Here is a 22,939-nt window from a genome sequence, read left to right as displayed (position 1 = left end):
CTCCGTGTATTGTGCGGTTGTCCCGTTGAGTTACGCGGGCGATAAAGGCATAGTTATCATAAAGCATCGGGTTAGCTCTCATCAAACTTTCAGTTAGTTGCAAGATGATTGATTCTATTTTTTTTGTTTTTGGTTGGTTGTATGGTTCATTGTTTTATAGGTGGATAGCTTGTACTCTGTGAATAACGGAAAGTTCAACATTTTGTTGTATAGAGTCATCGAGGATTCCTTCAAGATCTTATAGACTTTTCCAAAGGAAAAGTATGATAAATATTGTGCTTGCATAACACATTAGAGGTACTCGAGTGTGATTTATAGTTGGTATATTCTAAAATGAATTTTTAATGCCTTTAATCTTTGGTTTGTGTTGCAGATATTTTTACTCTTAGTACATAGCAGATTGGAAGTCACAAGGAACCCATGAGACATTGCCTGGAATGCCTTTGGTAATTGTCTTATCTTGAAAGTTTTGTGCGTCTTCTTCTCTACTGCTTGTAACTCGCTCATTCATGCTTCTAGGAACGTTTGAGGAAAATTCTTGGCAGGCACGATAGACTTAAGTCATAACAGTTGGAAAAAGTTGGAACCCATTCAATCTGCTATATACTTAGAGTAAAAATATCTACAACATAAACAAAAGATTAAAGGCATTAAAAAAAGCATTCTAAAATACACCAATTATAAACCACATTGGAGTGCCTGTAATGTCCTATGCTGCAAGCATAATATTTATCATAGTCTGCCTCTGGAAAAGTCCATAAGAGCTTGAAGGAATCTTCAGTGGCTTTATACAGCAAAACATGGAACTTTCCGTTGTTTGCAGAGTACAAGCTATCCACCTACAAAACAACGGATTTTACAACTAACTGAAAACAAAAAATTAGAATCAATGATATTGTAATTAATTAAAAGTTTGATGAAAGCTAACCTGATGTTTTATGATAACTACCCCTTTATTGTCCGCGTAACTCGATGGGACAACCACAGCGTACACGGAGCTCTAAAGGTCTATGAGGAGGGTATCTCTCAATACAATATCCTCCGACCTCAATGTGCGTATGACCATAGCATCTAGCTCGTGAGCTGTGTATATTGGGAGGTCTAACAAGGTTCTCTCTTTCCGCATAGGATGGCTAGAAAAAGCTTTCATGTCAAATATATACATGTTTCATAAAATTGAAAGTACACTTTTCGGCCTTAAAATTTACACAATAAGACACCCTAACACAAACAACAAACTCGCAATTCCTCTACAAAGAAAGACTCCATACAAGAAAATAATGAGAGAGAGAGAGAGAGAGAGAGAGAGAGAGAGAGAGAGAGAGAGAGAGAGAGAGAGTACGTTCTACCTTGCGCACCTGCTCACACCATCTCTTGATTCGACAGCTCAGCTAAACCCCCCTCCCCAACCACCACCTTGTGTTCTGCATTGTTTGGCTGTCTTTGAGCAATGATTTCGCTAGAGAATCACTTGAAAGAGTGGCCATGCCAAGTTGAGCTTTACGTGGATCGATTATTTTTCATAGTCGATAGGTAAGCTTTAGCATATAACAACGCTAAGCTTCGTTCGACTATTCCTTCGTGGGCTTGTTTTACGTTGAGGGCCCTCATGAGCCAACCCCCATACAAGTTCATGTGGTGCTACTCCCAACACAAGGAGAGGAGGGACTAGACGCATAGGTGGCCTTCTCTTTTCCTTTCTACAGCTCTAGCAATATCGAGTGGACTATGGACCTTCCCATATAGTAGAACGTGCAGGGCATGAGAGGCTCGTAGTATTTAAGATGTTATGGTCCCCTTTGGCAGGAGCTACAAAGGTGTCTAGAGGGAGGCAGTATTGACATTTTGATGCTTCAAGAGCACCACCTGAGTGAACATGATTCGCAGATATGGCCCAGTGATGCAAGGTAGATACCTTTTGGTCTACAGGCTTTGGCCCTATGAGTGGGCGAGGAGGGGCATGTATGGCTAATGCAGAGTCATGGCGGCAGGCCATTGTGGATCGTGATGTTATTTTTCCATAGAGAGCTCAGTTTATTACCTTGAGGATGCATGGGGAGCCAATAGGGGTGCTCAATGTTTATGCTCCCAAGCATGCAAGTGCTCTGGTAGAGTTTTAGTTGGATATTGCAGATGCACTGCCAACTGTGGATCATTGGTGTGTTGGAGGAGACTTCAACATGCTAGAGGATCCGCATTGATCGGATTGGGGATAGCCATGTGACAATTCAAGCCATCTAGCTGGTCGCTTAGGACATGTTATACATGGCTTTGAGAAATCGGATGTATGGCAGCATGAGGCTCTCTCTCATTCCCATGGCAACTTGAGTTTCTCTCGTTCATATCACTTGCAGGGAAGTTCTAGCCTCTCACAGATAGCTCAATTTATGTGGGAGATCTTCTGGAAAGCGTCGGGATCATACGGATCTTAGCCGGCACTTCTTTCTCACATCATGCACCAATGATTCTGACTATAGAGGAGTAGGGGCAAGAGGTCAGCTTCTAGCTACAGATTCCACGGAGGGTGCTTGCAGATGACAGCTTGGTTGACAAGGTAGAGGATATTTGGCAAGTGAACCAGAGCACAAACAAAGATGTAGTAGAGTATTACCAGTTGTGGATCAATGGTATGTTGGAGGGGACTTCAACATGTGAAAGGATCCCCAGGATTAGATTGGGGGTGGTCATGTGAGAGTCCACGCCATCTAACTGGTCGCTTAGAAAAGGTTAAATATGGCTTTGAAAAATTCGGATGTATGGTAGGATGGGGCTCTCTCATATCCATGGCAGCTTGAGTTTCTCTCGTTTTGATCACCGGAAGGGAGGTTCTAACCTCTCACGAGTCAATCGGTTTTATGTGGGAGATCGTCTTGGGGAGAGGGGCGAGATCATATGAATCTTAGCTAGCACTTCCTTCTCAAATCATTCACCAATGACTCTGACTATAGATGGGCAGACACAAGAAATCAGCGTGCAGGTGCAGATTCTAGAGAGAGTGCTTGTAGATGACAACTTGGCTGGCGAGGTAGAGCGTATTTGTTAGAGCAGTCTCATGAAAGCGCTGAGCTCCAAAATTCCTTGAACACACTACTCTACTCCATCTCTGTCTGTGCTTTGGATCACTTGCCAGATACGCTCTACCTCGCCAGCCAAGTTGTCATTTGCAAGCGCTTTCTCTAGAATCTTTAGCTACAGGCTGACCTCCCTTGCTTGCTCATCTATAGTCAGAGTCATTGGTGAATGATTTGAGAAGGAAGTGCTGGCTAAGATCCGTATGATCTCGCAGCTCTCTCCAAGACGATCTCCCACATAAACGGTGAGAGGTAAGAACCTCCCTTCCGGTGATTTGAACGAGAGAAACTCAAGATGCCATGGGTATGAGAGAAAGCCTCATGCTGCCATACATCCCAATTTCTCAAAGCCATATTTAACCTCTCCTAAGCGACCAGCTGGATGTTGTGGACTGTCACATGACTGCGCCCAATCTGATCCTAGGAATCTTCTAGCATGTTGAAGTCCCCTCCAACACACCATTGATCCACAACTAGCAATACTCTACTGCCTCTCTTTTTGTGCTCTGGTTCATCTGCCAAATACCTATCTTGTAAGCCAAGCTGTCATCTGCAAGCACCCTTTGTGGAGTCTGTAGGTTGACCTCTTGAGCCTACTTCTCTATAGTCAAAATCATTGGTGCATGATGTGAGAAGGAAGTGCCAGCTAAGATTCGTATGATCCTGAGGCTTTTCACATAAATTGATCTATGTGTGAGAGGTTAGAACCTCCCTTCTGGTGATATGAACGAGAGAAACTCAAGCTACCATGGGAATGAGAGAAAGCCTCATGCTGCCATACATCCGATTTTGCAAAGCCATGAATCTCTCCTAAGAGACTAGCTGGATGGCTTGAATTGTCACATGACTCTCCCCGATCCGATCAATGCGGATCCTTTAGCATGTTGAAGTCCTCTCCAACACACTAATGATCCACAACTGGCAGTGCATTTGCAATGTTCAACCCGAGCACTTGTATGCTTGGGAGCATAAACATTGAGCACCCCTATTGGCTCCCCATGCATCCTCAAGGTAATAAATTGAGCTCTCTGTGGCAAAATAACATCACGATCCACAATGGCCTGCCGCCATGACTCTGCATTAGCCATACATACCCTTCCTCGCCCACTCATGGGGCCAAAGCCCGTAGACCAAAAGGTATCTACCTTGCAGCATTGGGCCATATCTGTGAATCCTGTTCACTTAGGTGGTGCTTTTGAAGCATCAAAATGTCAATACCTCTCACTAGGCACCTTTGTAGCTCCTGCCACAGAGGCGACCATAACATCTCAAATACTGCGAGCCTCTTATACCCTATACGTTCCACGAGATAATCCTCATGGCCGACCTGCTAATGAAGAAGCTAACTCAGCCATGCACCGAGTCTCTCCATGCGGCTTGGGGTGACTGGGAATCTGGCCCCCTTGGGTCCTACAGGCGATACGAAACATGTTTCAATGCCTGTGGGTTATCGTCATTACATCACTCTACCATATGATCCCTATGTATGCATACATAGGTAGGGGCTTGCGAAAGGTTTTCCATTATGTGAATCACTAAGTCACAAATTGTGAACCTCGACCGTATCCACAGTTCCTATGAGAAAAACGTGTGCCAGCTTTGATAACCATGCCAGCACATCTGTGACATCAAGTCTTTCACATGGTGTGAGAACTCCACTGCCTACATAGGGAGACACTCTATAGGAAGATCCATAGTCCACTCCTTGTCGCTAGAGCCGTAGAAAGGAAAAGAGAAGGCCACCGGTGCATCTAGTGCCTCCTCTCCTCGTGCTGGGAGTAGCACCACATGAACTTATATAGAGGCTGGCTCATGAGGGCCCTTGACGCAAAACAAGCGCGCGAAGGGACGATCGAAGGCAGCTTAGCTTGTTGTATGTCAAAGCTTATGTATCAATTGTGAATGGTCGATAGACGTGAAGCTCGAATTGGCATGGCTACTCTTTCAAGTGGTCCTCGAGAGAAATCTCTACTTAAAGATGGCCAAACTGGGCAGAGAGAGGGGGGGTAGCTGAGCTGTCGCATTAGTCGATGGTGCGAGTAGATGGGCAAGGTAGAGCTTCAACTAGTATACACCCTCTCTCTCTCTCTCATCAATTATTTTCTTGTATGGAGCCTTTCTTTATAGGGGATTGTGAGTTTGTTGTTTGTGTTAGGATGTCTTATCATGTAGTTTTTAAGGCCCAGAGGTGTAATTTTCATTTTTATGCAACATGTAAATATTTGACATGGAAGCTTTTTTGTAGGCATCCTATGCGGAGGGAGAGGACATTGTTGAACCTCCCAGTATACGCTGCTCAAGAGCTAGATGGTACGGTCATAGGCACATTGAGGTCGGAGGATATTGTATTGAGAGATATCCTTCCCAGAGACCTTCAGAGCTCCTTTCAAGTTACGCGGGCGATAAAGGCATAGTTATCGTAGAGCATCATGTTAGCTCTCATCAAACTTTCAGTTAGTTGCAAGATGATTGAGTCTACTTTTTTGTTTTTGGTTAGTTGGAAGGTCCGTTGTTTTGTAGGTGGATAGCTTGTACTTTGCGAATAATAGAAAGTTGAAGGTTTTGCTGTATATAGAGCCACCGAGGATCCCTTCAGGATCTTATAGACTTTTCTAGAGGCAGAGTATGATAAATATAGTGCTTTAGTGCTTGCATAGCACATTACAGAGACTCTAGTGTGGTTTATAGTTAGTATATTTTAGAATGCTTTTTTTAATGTCTTTAATCTTTTGTTTATGTTGTAAATATTTCTACTTTTAAGTACATAGCAAATTGGAAGTCACAAGGAACCCATGTGACATTGTCAAGAGTGTCTTTGGTAATTGTCTTATCTGTAAGAGTACATAGCAAATTGGGAGTCACAAGGAACCCATGTGACATTGTCAGGAGTGTCTTTGGTAATTGTCATATCTGTGAGAGTGAGCAATGGAGAGGGCGAGAGCCACGTGCGCCGAAAATGCTGGAGAGAGAGAGAAAAAACGCTAGAAGCACAAATGCGCTCAAAGCACTCCTTTTATAGGATGTTGGGTTGAAGTAGGGCAAAAATGTGTAACTAGTGCAAAAAACATAAAAGCCCGAAAATGGCTAAAAATATGTGTGCACCCAGCCAGGCTAAAAAATGAGTGGTTGGACACGTGCTAAAGTGTCCGCCCGTGAAACCTATGTGGTGTGCAATGGGTGGGCAGCCTGGGACAATCACTAGCCGTACAAAATGGCGAAGCAACAGTTGTGTAACTCTTAACACCCCCTCTCAGCACCGGATGCTGAGACGACACAGATGAGTCGAAGGTGAGAAGCCAAAGTCTGCTGAGGTACAACCTTCGTGAAGATGTCTGCTGTATTGTCCGCGGTACGGACATACTCCAAACGAAGATCTCCAGCCAAAACCCGCTTCTAAACATAGTGGGACTGCACCTCGATGTGCTTTTTCTGAGCATGGAAGATAGGGTTCTTGGCAATAGCTATGCAACTTTGATTGTCGCTCAAAAAGACGTGTAGTAGCAGTCTGAGCCCAGTAATCTCTGTAGCCATATGGCCTCACAAGCAGCAAATAAGCTGCTTTGTACTCCGCCTCTATGGAAGATAGCGCAACGGTGGGTTGCCGCTTACTGCTCCATGAAATGGGTCTCGAATCGAGTGTGAAAACTACTCTTGTAGTAGCGCACTGAGTATCTGGATTTCCTGCCCAATGTGAATCGCACCAACCCAGTAGGGTGTAGCCCTTCGAGCGACCATAGAACACACCATGGTCCAAGGTGCCATTGATGTTCGGCAAAGTATGCTGGGCACACTGCCAATGTCACTGACGAGGTCGGGTGTTGAAGGAACTAAGGACAGAAACTGTGTAACAGATGTCTGGTCGGGAATAAATTAGCCATACAAGGCAGCCAACAACATTCCGATACTGCTCCAGGTCAGCTCGTGGGGAAGAATCGTGAAGCGATATGTTCTTGCCAGGCTCAAGAGGAGTACCAATCGGTCTGCAGCATGTCATCTGGAACCTCTCCAGGATAGTCTTTGCATACTTCCGTTGAGAAATGAAGATGCCAACTTTGAACTGGTGTCTGATAGATCTCGAATTCAAGAAAATAGCGAAGAAGCCCAAGATCATTCATCTGGAAACGTGTCTCCTTAGCTTGCATGATTGATTTGATCTTGCTGGTCCATGAGCGTGTGAAAATGAGATCGTCCACATAGACAATCACTATCGCAACCAAAGAGCCGTTAGAGTTAACATAACAATTGGAATCTGATGAGGTACGCAGTAACCCCAGTTTCACAAGAAATTGGTCAATTGTGAGGTACCATTGTCGTCCAGCCTTCTTCCGTCCATACGATGCTTTCCACAACTGATAAACCTAGTCCTACTTGCCTTGTATACGAAACCCAGGAGGTTGCTCCACATAAACTTCTTTATCCAAATCTCCATTCAGAAAAGCACTTTTGACATCCATCTGGAAGATAGGCCAACCAACGTTGGCTGCGAGAGCAAACAGTGTGTGTATGGTAGTTATGCGAGCGGTGGGAGAAAAGGTCTTATCAAAGTCCACGCCTGGTCGTTGTGTAAAACCCCGAGCAACAAGTCTCCCTTGTGTTTGTCGAGGGAACCATTGGCCTTGTACTTTGTCTTGAAAATCCATTTCGTAGAAACTGGGAACCAATGTCCAGGTTTTATGCTGCTCAATAGTGTCCAGCTCTATCTGCATGGCACGCTTTCAACAATCATGTTGGACAGCTTCCTCCATCGAGGAAATCTCAAATGGTGAAGCCTAAATCTGGGACATGAGCACAAAGTTCACGAACTCTGAGCCGTCATAAACCTTCCTCTCCTTGAGGCGTGCAAAACGTCGAGGCTATCTAGGTTTTGGCAAGTCTGGTAACTTCGTGACTCCAGAGGAAGAAACCGTAGACTAGAGCCAACCAAGTACTAACTTCTCCTTGCGAGGTGGGACCGCCTCCACCGGAGGAGAACCATCATCCACATCAGAATCCGAATCTGACATGGCATGATCGGGTGAAGTAACTGGCTGCGGTGTAGAGGGTACAGGGACAGGTGTAGGGTTAGGATCATGTGAGGGAGGTGGAGGAGGAGGAGGTAAGGAAGGTATAGGCTTGGATGCTGCCCCCTCTGCAGGTGTGCTGAAAGACTCCATGAAAGTTACATCACGGCTAACTGTGGTGGTCTTGGCGTGAAGATCAGAGATTCGTTAGACTTTCGTGAATAGCCTAGGAAGATGAGCTTCTTTGACTTGAAGTCTAACTTCTGTCGCTTCTCCTTTGGCACATGGACAAAAATGGGTGAAATCATTCAACCATTCCTAGAGTCAATGGTAGGCAATGATTGTGCGGACTCGTGTCCTCCACACAACATAGTTGTGTAAATCCAACTTCTTCTCCTCAACAAATTGGGTGAGGGCATAAATGTTGGATGTTGCGTTGGCGATGACGATGTAGTCGCAGAAGTGGAAGTGGCCGTTGTCACAGTGGACGTGGTGGCCCCCTTCTGGGATTGTTGTTGTCCCTTCTAGATTGGAGTCGACATGTCACGTGCTCAGAGAGTGGTCACAAGGATCAAGGGATAAGATCTCATGTCACCAAAGGTACCGTTTCCAATGCTGTAGCAATTCAAGATAACCGCTTAGACAACCACCAGATGGTGTCATGATGAGCAAGGGAGGAACAACCTCACAAGAGGCAAAAAATCAGCCTGCTATCCGCCCTAAAGACACTGCAAAGGGGGTTGAAAACGCTGCTGTAACAGATATTTCAGCGTGCTTGTATGCCACCGATTAGTATGGGAGAGTCGCAGAGGCTCAGATGAAGGGGTTCTCGCAGTTTGCAGCCGTCAGAGGGCTGAAAACAGAGAAAAACAGCAAGTAATAAGTGTCAGAAAAGCGTCAGTTTGGTGTAGATACCTGACTGTGGGTGTGGATCTGCAGGTGCCAGGTAGTGTAGGAGACTCCCGGGGAGGTCTTGGCCGCTTTGTTTGGTGCAAGTGGCTTAGCGTTTGCTGAAATTGCAGCACTCACATAAAACGCAGGGCTGATCTGATGCCGAACTGCTGCGTTTTGTTGCAGGGAGGGGACGCCAATAGAGGGGAAGGCTGATCATTGCCTTCAGATGCAAAAACGCAAGGCTGATCTAAAAACGTTGAAGGCTTCAAAAAACGCTAGGCAGCTTTTCGCGATGTAGTGATGCAGATACCCTAGCACTGGCCTTCAGTAGAGAGATCGCAGATGCTCCCAAGTGTTGATGACCGATACTAAGTGAGAGTAAGCAGCGGAAAGGGTGAGAGCCATGCGTGCCGAAATCGTTGGAGGGAGAGCTGGAGAGAGAGAGAGAGAGAGAGAGAGAGAGAGAGAGAGAGAGAGAGAGAGAGAGAGAGAGAGAGAGAGAGAGAGAAGCACAAATGCTCTCATTAACACAATGCTTTAATACAAAACCCCAAGCACTCCTTTTATAGGATGTTGGGTTGAGGTAGGGCAAAAATGTGTAATTGGTGCAAAAAACATAAAAACCCAAAAATGGCTAAAAATGTGTGTGCACCTAGCCAGGCTAAAAAATGACCGTCCGGACACGTGCTAAAGTGTCCGCTTGTGCAACCTACGTAGTGTGCAATGGGTGGCTAGCCCGGGGCAATCACTAGCCGTACAAAATGGCGAACAATGGTGGTGTAACTCTTAACATTATCTTGAAAGTTTTGTGCGTCTCCTCCTCTTCAGCCTGTAACACGCTCATTCATGCTTGCAAGAGCGTTGGGAGGGAAATTGTTGGCAGGCAAGATCGGCTGAAGTCATAACAGTTGGCAAAAGTTGCCTTTTGTTGGTTCCTTGTGAGGCTGCAATTTGTGCGTGGTGGTGTTTTCTCTCTTTTCGAATTCATGCTGCTTACTGGGGCTCGTGCTTTGTGCAGGTTAGTTTTCTGCTCATGTTTACACAGGAGTGGGCAGTTACTGAGTGTTGTCTCTCTTTTTGAATTCGTGCTGCTTTGTACTGAGTCCTGGGTCTTGGTGGTCGTGCTTTTTGCAGGTTAGTTTTTTGCTCATGTTTACACAGAAGCGGGCAGTTACAAGGTGTTGTTTGATTTCACATTTCAATTGTTATGCCTATTGTTTTGTTTTTGTCAGATATGCACAGATAGACATGGACACACACGTGTACACGCGCGCACACACACACTTTTTTTGTAAATCGATTGATTAATTTACTAGTGGTAAACCTCAAAGCGAGGAAAACCCACTGAAAAGATCATATACAAGGGGAAGAGCACAGTGTGCATCTGTAGAGCGTAGCTAAACACATTCATATGAAAGCTGATGCATCTCTAAGTTGATATCACCAACTTTCAAAGCAAACCGTAACGATTGCCTAAGAGAAAGCCTGAAGAGAGGGAATGGATCCGCATGAGTACGATGAAACATGTAAGCATTACGCTGACTCCACACGGTCCAGAAAGCCTAGTATCTGACCCACATGAAGAAGACCGCAAACATGAAGAAGACCGCAAAACGCTGTAACGTCGGTGAGAAAATGCCTAATGCCCATAACCTTTTGTGAAAGACAACCCCAGGAAAACGGAGCCGCAAACATGCCGATACATGGCGAAGGAAGTCTCTAGTAACGCAGCAATCCCACAACAAGTGACAAATATCCTCTTCTGCAGTCGAGCAACGAATGCAAGAAGAAGGACGGATATGACGCGCCCGAAGAAAAGTGCCAACGGGAAGCACTCCAAGCAAACAGCGCCAAAGAAAGAGACGCTCCTTCAAAGGCAGATAGCTTTTCCACAAGGCAAAGAGGAGCCTCCTCCACTAGAGGTCAGATTTGTGCATGCGCCAAATGGCATTACTATGACCATCAAGCCATGCTCGTGGTAGAAGAATAGCATAAATTCGACCTGCAGAAATAGCTCGAAAAGGCGTTTCCCGAAAGGCCCAATCAAACATGCTATCACCATCAGGCAAAGGTGAAACAGGCAAAAAGTCGAGCAACATGCTTTGAAGCTCTCTCCAAAACTGACGGTAATGCATGCCCAACCCAAAACGAGGAGCAGCAAAGGAAAACTCAAAAGTATATCCAGCCTCATCGACCACATCCTCAACCACACGAATGCCACGACCAGAGAGAAAGTAAGCCTGACGAGGTGAGCGGTCGACCAAAGTAAGAGAGAATGCCCGGCTCCAATGGAGACTTTCCAATCGGATCGAATCACCTTCCTGCCGAGGATTCCACGATAAAAGCATTGTAACCTCTTTCCAAGCAGATACTAAAGAGGAAGCAAGTGGACATCCAGGAATGTGCCCTTCCATCTTGCCAAAAACCACCTCCCAGAGAGAGGGTTGCCAATGGCCAAAAGCAGAAGTAACAACGTGCTGACCGAGGAATGCAAACATCAAAGTCCAAGGCTGAATTTGTTGCATAAGAGTGGGCAACAACATAGCTTTCCGCGCAAACACATGCCTGCGCAAATCCAAGATATTAAGTCCACCAAAACGTTTAGGAGTGCAAAGCTTCTCCATCGACATCAGCGTAAGCCTTTTTTCGTAGCATGAGTCCGCCACAAATGAGACATAATGTCCGACATAAGAGAATCAAGACATCGGCGAGGCCAATGCATCAGTGGCAAAAAGAACTGAACATATGCCAACAGGAACTCTGAACAATTCGCAGACGAACATGCAAGGGCCAAGTAGAAAGCCTCCAGTAATGCAATTTGACATTCAAGCGTTGCATGACCCAATCGACTTTCTGAGAGTGAGTGACATTCCATCCAATTGGATAACCCAAATGCCCAGTGATCACATTTGAAGACACAATCTCACCTGGCTACAACATACTATGCCAATCACAAGAACGGAGAGGCAGAAGCTTCGATTTACAAAAGTTGACTTTAAGCCAGCCGTAATTCCAAACAGTTCCAAGGCTTCCATAATCACCTTGACATCCGCCTGCTGATTACGAGGCATAAACAATGAATCATCAGCGTAAGCTTGGCCAACGAATGTACGACCTGAAGGTAACCGCAGACCATGCAGACTCTGAATAGAGGTCAAGTGATCAAGATAAGTCAACATCGGGTGAGTAGCAACTGCATACAACAGAGCACTAAGGGGGCAGCCCTGCCTGACCGAACAACCAAGAGGCCAAGATTCAGTTAATTCGCCTTCTAATATCCCTGAAGACGTTCTACATGCATACAAAAAATAAACCACATTGGCGAATTTAGGACCAAACCCTAAACACGTCATGGTGGCGGCAATGAAGTCCCACTGTACAGTGTCAAAGGCCTTTTCAATGTCAACTTGCATAACCAACACATCTTGTTGAGTGTACTTAGCGTACTCCATGCCAATCAAAACATTAGCCAGATTATCCATAATCTGGCGACGTGGAATGAAACCATATTGAGCTTCATTGAGTCCTGCAAAAAGATGGTCCTTAATGCGGTGCACCAGCATCTTAGCCAATATCTTATAAACCACCGGCATCAAAGTAATCGGACGCCAATGAGAGAATCGCTCACAAAGTGCTTGCTTAGGCAGCAATTTAAGTAAACCTTCTTTCCAAGATATCGGCAAATCTTGTTTCTCCCATGCCGCATTAATCATGTAAAGCAATGGATGCTCAAGATCCTCCCAGAAGGAGAGGAAAAATTCCACAGTAAGCCCATCCCAGCCAGGAGACCGCCAACGGCCCAAAGCAAGCAACGCACTATGCAATTCTGAAGCAGTGACGGGGTCCTCAAGACCACATGCATCTTGTGGGGATATAATCGGAGTAACAAAGGAAAGCATCAATTGACGCGCATGGCAAGCAGCCAAAGATGTCTGAGAAGGAGCAGCAAACACCCGTCGATAATGCAAAACCATGGCATCCGCAAGTTCCTGCTTTGAAGAAGACCAAACACTCGAGGAAAGCATAATGTGCTTGATTGCACATGAGATTCTCGAATGATGTAAATGCTTAAAAAATTGCTTTGAAGCACAGCCTTTGTCCATGAAAGCTTGCTGACGAGCACGCCGTCTGCCATTTAGCAAGCTTTCGCTTGTCATTACGCTGAATACGCACAGAGGCTTCACATAGCTCCGACATCTCAGAATTAGACAGAGGCCGCAAATCAGCCAACTCTTGCAGTTGTTGACAAGCATGCTTCGCATCTTTGACTTCCCCTCGAGTGCACTGCATGTAATGTTTGCCATAGTCACAAACAACACTTTGCACCCTCATAACAAAGCAATACCAAGCGGCATCAAGATCAAGATGCGTATGAACCAGCAGAGGGGGAATAACCTCAGAGATCATTTTCCGAAAAACCTCATGTGTGAGATAAGCATTATTGACAAGTAGCAGACGTTTCCTAGGAAGAGCCCGATCACAACGAGTCTGCCCAAAACTCACATTCAACAAAACAGGGTAATGATCCAATAATTGCAAGGTGTAATCGATGTTGACCTCACATACAAATTCCTCATATTGTTGCAAATTAAGCAAATACCATCTGTCCAACCGCGCTCGATAAGAAGAATGGGCAACATGCTGAAAAGTAAAACCAGTCATCTAAGTAACAGCAAAGAGATTATCCCATTCTTGCCGTTCTGCAAACAATATATGTGAATTGCCGGTGGTACTATCATCCATCTCAGGGGTATTATTAAAATCACCTCAAAGGAATGCACTTGAGGTCCATGAGCAAGAAGAGATGTCTCGCCATAGAGCAGCCCTTTGTCCAGATGATGTATACGCATAAACACCCCCCAATTCATACACCTGACCGTTCAACAAGCATTGAATCACCATCCAACGGCGGTTCGGATCATTATACAAGAGAATTGACTGAAGCTCATGCCGAACCAACATCAATAAACCTGAGTAATCATGCAAACCAGCATATACAATCCAGTAACCTGCGAAATAAGAACACTGACCAACAAAGTCATGCTGGTTGTGTTCTTGCAAAACCACGATATTTGTCTTACATGTATGTACATAGTGCCAGGTCAGTCGCCATTTGTCTAGGTTACATAACCCATGCCCATTATATGAAATGCATTTAATGCGACTGTGCATTAAAACCATATTTACAACGGCACGAAACAGAAGGATCAAGTCGAGATGCCCATATGGACATCTCCATCCACCACATCCATGCCAGAACCCATCCGCTGAGTCAAAGCAGGAAACTTGTGTCACGAGGACGTGGCAACTGCTAACTTTAGTTGTTGGTTTCTTTGCAATGATTTTTGTTTTATTTTTGAGACCCTCTTTTTGAAGTAGCAAACGGTTGGACATTGTATGGACAATGTGAATGGTAGTTTCACCCGCAGATGGATAGTGGTCGGCACTGGAATTCGTATAGTAAGAGGATGTCTACATTGCACTTTTGGATGCGGTCCCAATGAGGATAGATGGTCAGATGACCAGTGGGAGCCCAACGGAAGCATCTCCTAAAAATTAGGGAATTGCTATTTTGGGTCGTGAAATGTGTTCGCGTCATTCATTATCTTCGGTATGACCAGGAGACATTTTATTACTCTGCTACAAAGTCAATTGATGCACGAGTTGAGAGATTTTTAAGCAGGAAGCCCAATGCGGGGAAATTGCATGCATGAGTGCTAAGTGGCACTTTTTGGTCAATTTACCAAGTTTGGGAGAAGAGAACTCGTAACTGACTTTTTGGAGCAGTTTTGGAGCCTGTTAACTATGATTTCAACCATTTCTCTCCATTTTTGAGCTTCCCATGACTTCACCTAGGTCCAAGAAGCTCATTTTCAGCATTGGAAGGCATCAGATGCGTGTTTACAAGGTTGTTTTGCTGCGTTTTCAGTGATACGCAGGTTTTCACAGCCATGGAAATCTTCTCCTTTTTGCATCTATTTGTTCATAGATGCATTACAGGGCAAGCGCAGAAGAGGGGGCGCTCGATTTATGTTGGGGGGATGCCTAATTGAGAAGCTGTCACAGGTTAAGAGCTTTGGAGTGCTTTCTTTCCCTCTCATGTACAGTGTGGTGCTAGGAGTGATGCCCTGCACACTACACACTGCTCTCTTTCCCCTACATGCAATTATGTGATGCCCCACAAGAGGGCTCTTCATTTGACTGATGTACAGCTGTGTGGTTTCATGCTTTTGTGTTGAGGCAAGAGCCTCCTTGAGCAGGAACAGGGGTAGCTAACTACTACTCCAAAGTAGGCATCGGTGAGGGTCATAACCTCACCTTACAGGTGCGTATTCAGCGTTGTGTATGCGCTGTAAATTGACCGTGTTTTAACCATACGGACCGTAGAACCATTGGGAATCGTGCCCCACTGGTAGAGGACAGTTAGGGGACTGTTTGGGGCTGAAAACAGGGCAAAAACCAGTAAATACAACGTGCTGAATTTACTATTTTTGGGCAGGAATCAGAGGGCTTATGCCAGTGCAAGTGAGATCCAGCAGGGGAATTGATTTCGCGCAAGTTTTGGGGTTGTTATGCTGCCGAAATTTGGCCAAATCAGGTAGTATCTAGTGTGATATAGGTAAAGGATTCCCAGGACCTTACTTTGTAATTTACCCTCTCAAAGAATAAAGAAATACCAAAACGGGTGCCAATTTCGGGGCCTATAGGTTGTCCGCGTCTGCTCGGAGCATTCTAGCTTCCGAGCCGTGTGTGTGATTAAGTGTTAATTTCCGTCGCAGGTTCTTTTTGCAAAGTGCTCTGTGTGTGTGTCTAAAGTAAAGAATTTCGGGTGAAAGCGAACGCCTACCGCCCAACTCGCCGGTTTCTCAAGGTTCTATTGCCGGGACAGAATCACTTTTTCCTCAAGAAATTGTTTTGGGTAAAGAGACAGAGTATAGGAACGCGCCAACAAAGGGAAGGGCATTATGGAAGAGGGTTCCTCTTCGCAAGACAAACAGGAAATTCCGCATATACACCCTGCTAAAAAGTGGTCAAATTAGGGATGATTTTTTGCTGCGTTTTTAGGGTTTGCAAGTATGAACGAAGATGAGATAGGGAGAGGTCTCACGGTGGTAGATTGGCCACTAGATCTCCTGCGGGAGTGATGTGGGTCTGCCAGGTGACACGCTGCTTGCCGATTCTCTGAGGCGATTGCTTGGATTCTATGACGCATTGGTAAATCATCTTGAAATTTGAGCTTGCTTGGTCGTGGGTGGTACGTCAGTGTTGTGGAATTATGCTCGTTTGCAGAGGCAAGAGCCTCTTGCACAGGTAAAAAGTTAAGGGACAGGTTGCAAGATGCTATGTGGTGAAGTTTAAGAACTATCCACCTATGGATGCAAAGTGGATGGAAGAGCATGAATTGTTAGAGTCACCAAATGTATTGCAGCTTTACCTTGAGGCCTTTGGGTTACAACCTATGTATGCCCCAACCCAATGTCTGCAAAGGAGGGGTAATGATAGAGCTAGCACATCAAATGTACTCATGGATTCAGTGCAATAGCAGTGTACAGTTTGACAAAAGTATGAAGGTCTCATTAAGTCATTTGTACACATGTTTTGATAGTCTTTCTTGTGGATACATGCGATGATAAAAAAGTGCTAACAACAGAAGATCATCAGTGGCATGTATTTATGGTATGCAATCGAGGACGTTTGCGATTTCAAGAGGGGGGTATGTCATGAGGACGTGGCAACTGCTAACTTTAGTTGTTGGTTTCTTTGCAATGATTTTTGTTTTATTTTTTAGACCCTCTTTTTGAAGTAGCAAACGGTCGGACATTGTATGGCCAATGTGAATGGTAGTTTCACCCGCAGATGGATAGTGGTCGTCACTGGAATTTGTATAGTAAGAGGATGTCTAGCTCAGAGCAAGATCATGTAGGTCCCCCTGTCGCACTTAGCAAGTTGGTGGATACTAGGAAGTGAACTTAATAAAGGCATAAAGTAAAGGTGGGATCACCAACAGAAAGTATCCGACAGTTGGGCCACATTGCACTTTTGGATGCGGTCCCAATGAGGATAGATGGTCAGATGACCAGTGGGAGCCCAACAGAAGCATCTCCTAAAAATTAGGGAACTACTATTTTGGGTCGTGAAATGTGTTCGCGTCATTCATTACCTTCGGTATGACCAGGGGACATTTTATTACTCTGCTACAAAGTCAATTGATGCACCAGTTGAGAGATTTTTAAGCAGGAAGCCCAATGTGGGGAAATTGCATGCATGAGTGCTAAATGGCACTTTTTGGTCAATTTACCAAGTTTGGGAGAAGAGAACTCGTAACTGACTTTTTGGAGCAGTTTTGGAGCCTGTTAACTATGATTTTCAGCCATTTCTCTCCATTTTTGAGCTTCCCATGACTTCACCTAGGTCCAAGGAGCTCATTTTCAGCATTGGAAGGCATCAGATGCGTGTTTACAAGGTTGTTTTGCTGCGTTTTCAGCGATACGCAGGTTTTGGCAGCCATGGAAATCTTCTCCTTTTTGCATCTATTTGTTCACAGATGTATTACAGGGCAAGCGCAAAAGAGGGGGCGCTCGATTTATGTTGGGGAGATGCCTAATTGAGAAGCTGTCATCACAGGTTAAGAGCTTTGGAGTGCTTTCTTTCCCTCTCATGTACAGTGTGGTGCTAGGAGTGATGCCCTGCACACTACACACTGCTCTCTCTCCCCTACGTGCAATTATGTGATGCCCCACAAGAGGGCTCTTCATTTGACTGATGTACAACTGTGTGGTTTCATGCTTTTGTGTTGAGGCAAGAGTCTCCTTGAGCAGGAACAGGGGTAGCTAACTACTACTCCAAAGCAGGCACCGGTGAGGATCATAACCTCACCTTACAGGTGCGTATTCAGTGCTGTGTATGCGCTGTAAATTGACTGTTTTTTAGCCATACGGACGCTAGAACCATTGGGAATCGTGCCCCACTGGCAGAGGACAGTTAGGGGACTGTTTGGGGCTGAAAATAGGGCAAAAACCAGTAAATACAGCGTGCTGAATTTACTGTTTTTGGGCAGGAATCAGAGGGTTTATGCCAGTGCAAGTAAGATCCAGCAGGGGAATTGATATCGCGCAAGTTTTGGGGTTGTTATACTGTCGAAATTTGGCCAAATCAGGTAGTATCTAGTGTGATACAAGTAAAGGATTCCCAGGACCTTACTTTGTAATTTACCCTCTCAAAGAATAAAGAAATACCGAAAGGGACACCAATTTTGGGGCCTACAGGTTGTCGGCGTCTGCTCGGAGCATTCTAGCTTCCGAGCTATGTGTGTGATTAAGTGTTAATTCCCGTCGCAGGTTCTTTTTGCAAAGTGCTCTGTGTGTGTGTCTAAAGTAAAGAATTTCGGGTGAAAGCGAATGCCTACCGCCCCACGGGCCGGTTTCAACTTGTCCATAGAGATTGTTTGAGAAGTGGAAGCCTCGCCCAAAAGTACATCCTTATAAGAGTGCATCGCTTTTTCCCAAGCGTCAATCAGCGTGCGATTGTCATTGCAGGGAAGCTGCTTAAATGATACATTCTTATTGGCGTTAACCAGAGGAACATAATTACGGGATGAAGGTGGAGTACGAATTTTTACTGGTGGAGTACGAATTTTCACTGTCTTTTTAGGCATCGCCCACGAGCTAACATCAGTCGACGCAACATTTTTTCCTTTCCCTGCATTTACATTCCCAACATCCGCAGACGGCGGATTTTTGTTTTTCCCTTTATCTGCATTAGAAGCCACCTTCATTGCAGGGATTCCATTCGATTTAGCTTCACCAACAGATTTGCCTATAGGGGTAGGGGCAGAGGAAGGAACATCCGAAAGAAGGGGCTTCAAAACAGGTTCAGGACATTCAGATTGCATGTGACCGAATTTACCGCATCGAAAACAGGAGTTAGCAAATTTGCCCCATTGAAGTTTAAAAGGGCGCTTGCCCACCCAAGGATCCCCTGAATCCACCATAATTCCATATGGGGTTTGCTTATCCGTATCCCACAGAATGCAAAACCTGTTAGTGTTCGCGTCCAATTTCGGCCGGCAAATGACCTTGCCAAGTTGAGCAGCCAACAAAGGAAGAAAATGCCTCCACGTGCGGGGAAAATCAACAATTTTCACCCACACAGGACATTTGTGACGAATAAGACTTTGATAGTCCTTCGTAAGTGCCCAAGGCAGAACATGAGTTATCTGCGTGCCAAAAAAGAGAGGAGACATCTCCAGCAAGAGGTTTCTAGCCTGAGTATGTGCCAATAATACTCATAGAAACCCCGAGCACCAAAATAAACGCCTCGGACAGCTTGACGTTTGGGTAGGAAATCAACCCACTGTCCGACATCCTACGCAATAGGCATTTTGCCAGGGAAAAACAAAATAACCGCATTCGTGGCATATTGCGCTACCGGATCCATTAGGTCCTGTACTGGAACTCGCACCTCAAGGGCAGGTGCCTGACCATTCCAGGCTTTTCGGGCCTCTTCGAAGTCTTCAAACAGACAAGTTTTGATTTCAGAAGCACTCTCCGAAACACTCTCCATGGCTCTACGACGCTTGAAGACGAACGGGAACTCTGACTGCATAAACTGGACCACGACCGAGAACTAAAGCAAATACTGGTTTTCCCTTTTTTTGGTAATTTGACACTTTATCTATTTACGAAGACCTCAGAGATATGTACATCTCCCACAGAACTCATACATCTGCTAAAAACTTTGCCTGTAATACTGTTATTTAAACTTTGCGGTAATAGTGTAATTTGTGCGTAATTGTAAATTGTCTAACACTGATACTGCAACAGTTCGAACTAAATTCTGATAGCAACAAGCAGGTACAGGTAGGCCAAATTTGCAGAACACAATTTGTAGCAGGCTTTCTCCACTTACTGTCTGCGCGCAGTATACAGAATCATGCAGAGAACCTGTTCACTGCCAGGATTAGAATGGTGCAGCCTTGTTACTCACGCTGCCGCTGACTGCAACACGCACACTCACACGCTATCAGACCCACACACACGCGAACACACAGGCCCTCACAGGCTGGGCAGAGTGGCGCACGAGCAGGCTTTCGCGAAGGGCACACACACATGCACACACACACTCACAGAACGCGCGCACCGTACACACACACACACACACACACACACTGATATACTTACATAGACACCATATACTTTTCATCTTGTTTTTGTCACACAATCGCACAGATACACACACACACACACATGAGGTGAGATGAGGGTGCAACACGAGGAATCTTTAGAGTGAGATGAGGATGCAACACAAGGAATCTTCAGAAGAGACCCTCCTATTTGTTGATCTAGCATGAGGTGTATGTAGCTGAGTCACAAATGGCTCTCTCTCTCTCTCTCTCTCTCGTGAGCCAGGATAGTCCCTCTTTCTCTTTTTGTCTAGTGAATTAAGACAACCTGCCCTAGAGCTGACATGTGGGTGAGATTGAGGGCAGAGATTGGCAAATACCTCTACATTGCTATTTGCTACTTTCCTCTGAGTACATTTGTATATGCACCACCTAGAGGATAGTCCCCCTTTTCTATTTTGGATGATGAGATATGGGAGTTCTCTAGGGAGGGTGACATTATCATCCTGGGGGACGTCAATGCTAGGACTGCCCATCACCAGACAATATTTTATGATACTTTAGAGGTGATGCTGAGGGAGCTGGATGTTGCATAGATGGGCCTATCTAGATTATCATAGGATGTGGAACATACTGAGTATGGACGACACTTGATAGACATGGGGATTACACAAAGATTGGCCATTTTGAATGGCCTACAGAGATTTCCCGTTGCGGGAGGTTCTACATGCTTTCCAAACAGACATAGCGAGCACAATGGATTATGTCATGGCATAGCCGAGCTTTATCTCTAGTATCTAGGACCTCACTGCTCTAGTATCTAGGACCTCACTGCTGGACCGAGACTTGTTGGTGTGGCAGTAGATCATGCTGTTGTGTCGATGACCATCTCTTTCCAGTTTAGTGTAGCATACATACCACGGGTAGCAGCCCCTACTCACTACACCTTTACACGTGAGAGGGACTGTGTCTACATAGATGGGATCTACAGATGCCTGTGCACTTGGGAGCTTGGACGACCTCTGTTAGGGAATAAAGGCCTAAGTGCCTTGTACTTATAACTTATAAGTTAAAAAGACTTATAAGTGAGGGGGCCCAAGTGTGAATGGCCCCCTAGTCACTTACTCATATACTCAAATGTGAAGCCCAAAAAGAAGCTAGCGTGGCTTTTCCCAAAATCCAACGAGCTCTCTCTCTCTCTCTCTCACGTTTTTCCCTGCGTGTGCTTCTTCAGCGCCTCTCTTCCCTTCTCCTTCACTCTCATTGCATAGGACAGCAAGTGGGCTCTCTCTCCTGCTCCCCCACACATGGTATCAGAGCTTTAGGGTTTCCAAGAGAGCCATCTTCGCAACACAGATCAGAATTCTGTTTTTGCTCGCTGCGGGAAGGATATTCAACCGTTTTCGATCAACTCTGTCGCGAAGGGATCCTCTCACCGTGTAGAATCGACCTCCGGTGACAGTTTCCCCAAAATTAGGGTTTCAAAAACTGGCGAACAGCAGCCTATTTCTGCTGAAATTGACCAATTTCGGGGTCAATTTGATGCAATTTCATTAGGGCAAGTCTCACAGGTCAATCTTACAGGTGTTTCCACCAACGAAGTTCTGAAAATTCAGCAAAACAGGTGTTTACAGGTCTGATTTTTGCCCTAAAACAGGGAATTTCAGCAAGCAAATGATGTATACACCTTGTGGAAACCTTTGGTAAGGGTTTGGCAGTGAATGTACGCCGTTTTGGGGTGATTTCGCGTGAAATTTGCTCGCTGTTTTTCTGTAACAGCAAGCTGTTTTTTGCCCGATTGCGCACATTTGGGCGTGTTTAGGTCGGCAAAACAGGGTTTCAGTGTTTGCAATCACTCAGAATGGCTTCTAGCAGTGAAAGTGGCAATTTGTTGCACATTCGCAAGCTTGAAGGTGCCCATAACTTTGCTATATGGAAGAAGCAATGTTATAATGTGATGTTGCAGAAGAAACAGGCGAAACCTATTAAGTTACAGGGTGTGAAACCGGTTGATATGGAGGTTGAAGAATGGGAAGAAGTGGACGAGTTGGCTCGCTCCACGATCATGCTTTCGGTGTCTGACAATTTACTCTTCAATGTAGAGAATGAGCAGACAGCATGGGGCATGTGGAAGCGTTTAGACGAGTTGTATGCACAGCAGAGTGCTGCCAGTAAAGTGTATTGGCTTAAGAAGCTTATGGATCTCCGCATGAAGGAGGGCACGCACATGTCAGTGCACCTCAATGAATTCAATTCTATTTTCAGCCAACTGATAGAGCTGAAATTCACGATTGATGAGGAGTTCAAAGCTACTTTTCTGCTATGCACATTGCCCGAGAGTTGGGATGTATTCCGGACAGCTCTTAGTAACTCAAGTGCGTCACTTAAGTATGCAGATGTAGAGAGTTCTCTCTTGATGGAAGAGATGAACAGGAAGAACACCACAGGTGGGTCTTCTAATGCATTGCACTTGAGAGGCAGGTCTCAACAGAGGGAGAAATCTGACAGTAAGGACAGGGCACGCAGCAAATCTCGTAGGAAAGATGTTGTGTGTCATCATTGTGGAAAGAAAGGGCATTATAAACGGGAATGCTATGAGTGGAAGAAAGAGAAGAACAAGGGTGCTGAAACTAATGCAAAGGACAAGGGAAATGCCAAGAAGAGCACTGTGTTGATTGAGGAAATCAATGTTGCTAGTAGTTGTGACAGTGACAGCAGCACTGATGTACTCAATGCCTCTTCTGTGGATGCACATACCCTTGCTATGGGTTCTGATGTGGACATGCATACTTGGATTCTTGATTCAGGTGCCTCCTTTCATGTAACACCTCATAGGGATTGGTTTACACAGT

The 22,939-nt window shown here is 45.2% G+C and overlaps 1 long non-coding RNA gene across 6 annotated transcripts in view; it reads left to right on the top strand.

Moving 5' to 3' along the window:
• LOC147452139 (uncharacterized) overlaps positions 1-22,939 on the top strand; it is a 69,431-nt gene that overhangs the window by 17,989 nt on the left and 28,503 nt on the right. For 2 of the 6 annotated variants that reach the window (XR_015188867.1, XR_015188866.1), the window contains exon 2: positions 9,984-10,099. This is a non-coding gene — a long non-coding RNA (uncharacterized LOC147452139). Of the gene's footprint in view, positions 1-213; positions 298-373; positions 447-9,983; positions 10,144-22,939 lie in introns of all 6 variants that reach the window. The other 4 variants (XR_015188870.1, XR_015188871.1, XR_015188869.1 and 1 more) reach the window with 4 other exon arrangements.

Source organism: Adiantum capillus-veneris, chromosome 8 (genome assembly GCF_014529385.1).
Source record: "Adiantum capillus-veneris isolate H3 chromosome 8, ASM1452938v2, whole genome shotgun sequence".
NCBI classification, from domain to species: domain Eukaryota; kingdom Viridiplantae; phylum Streptophyta; class Polypodiopsida; order Polypodiales; family Pteridaceae; genus Adiantum; species Adiantum capillus-veneris.
The sequence above is the reverse complement of the archived record's forward strand: the minus strand, read 5'-3'. Positions and strand labels throughout refer to the sequence as shown.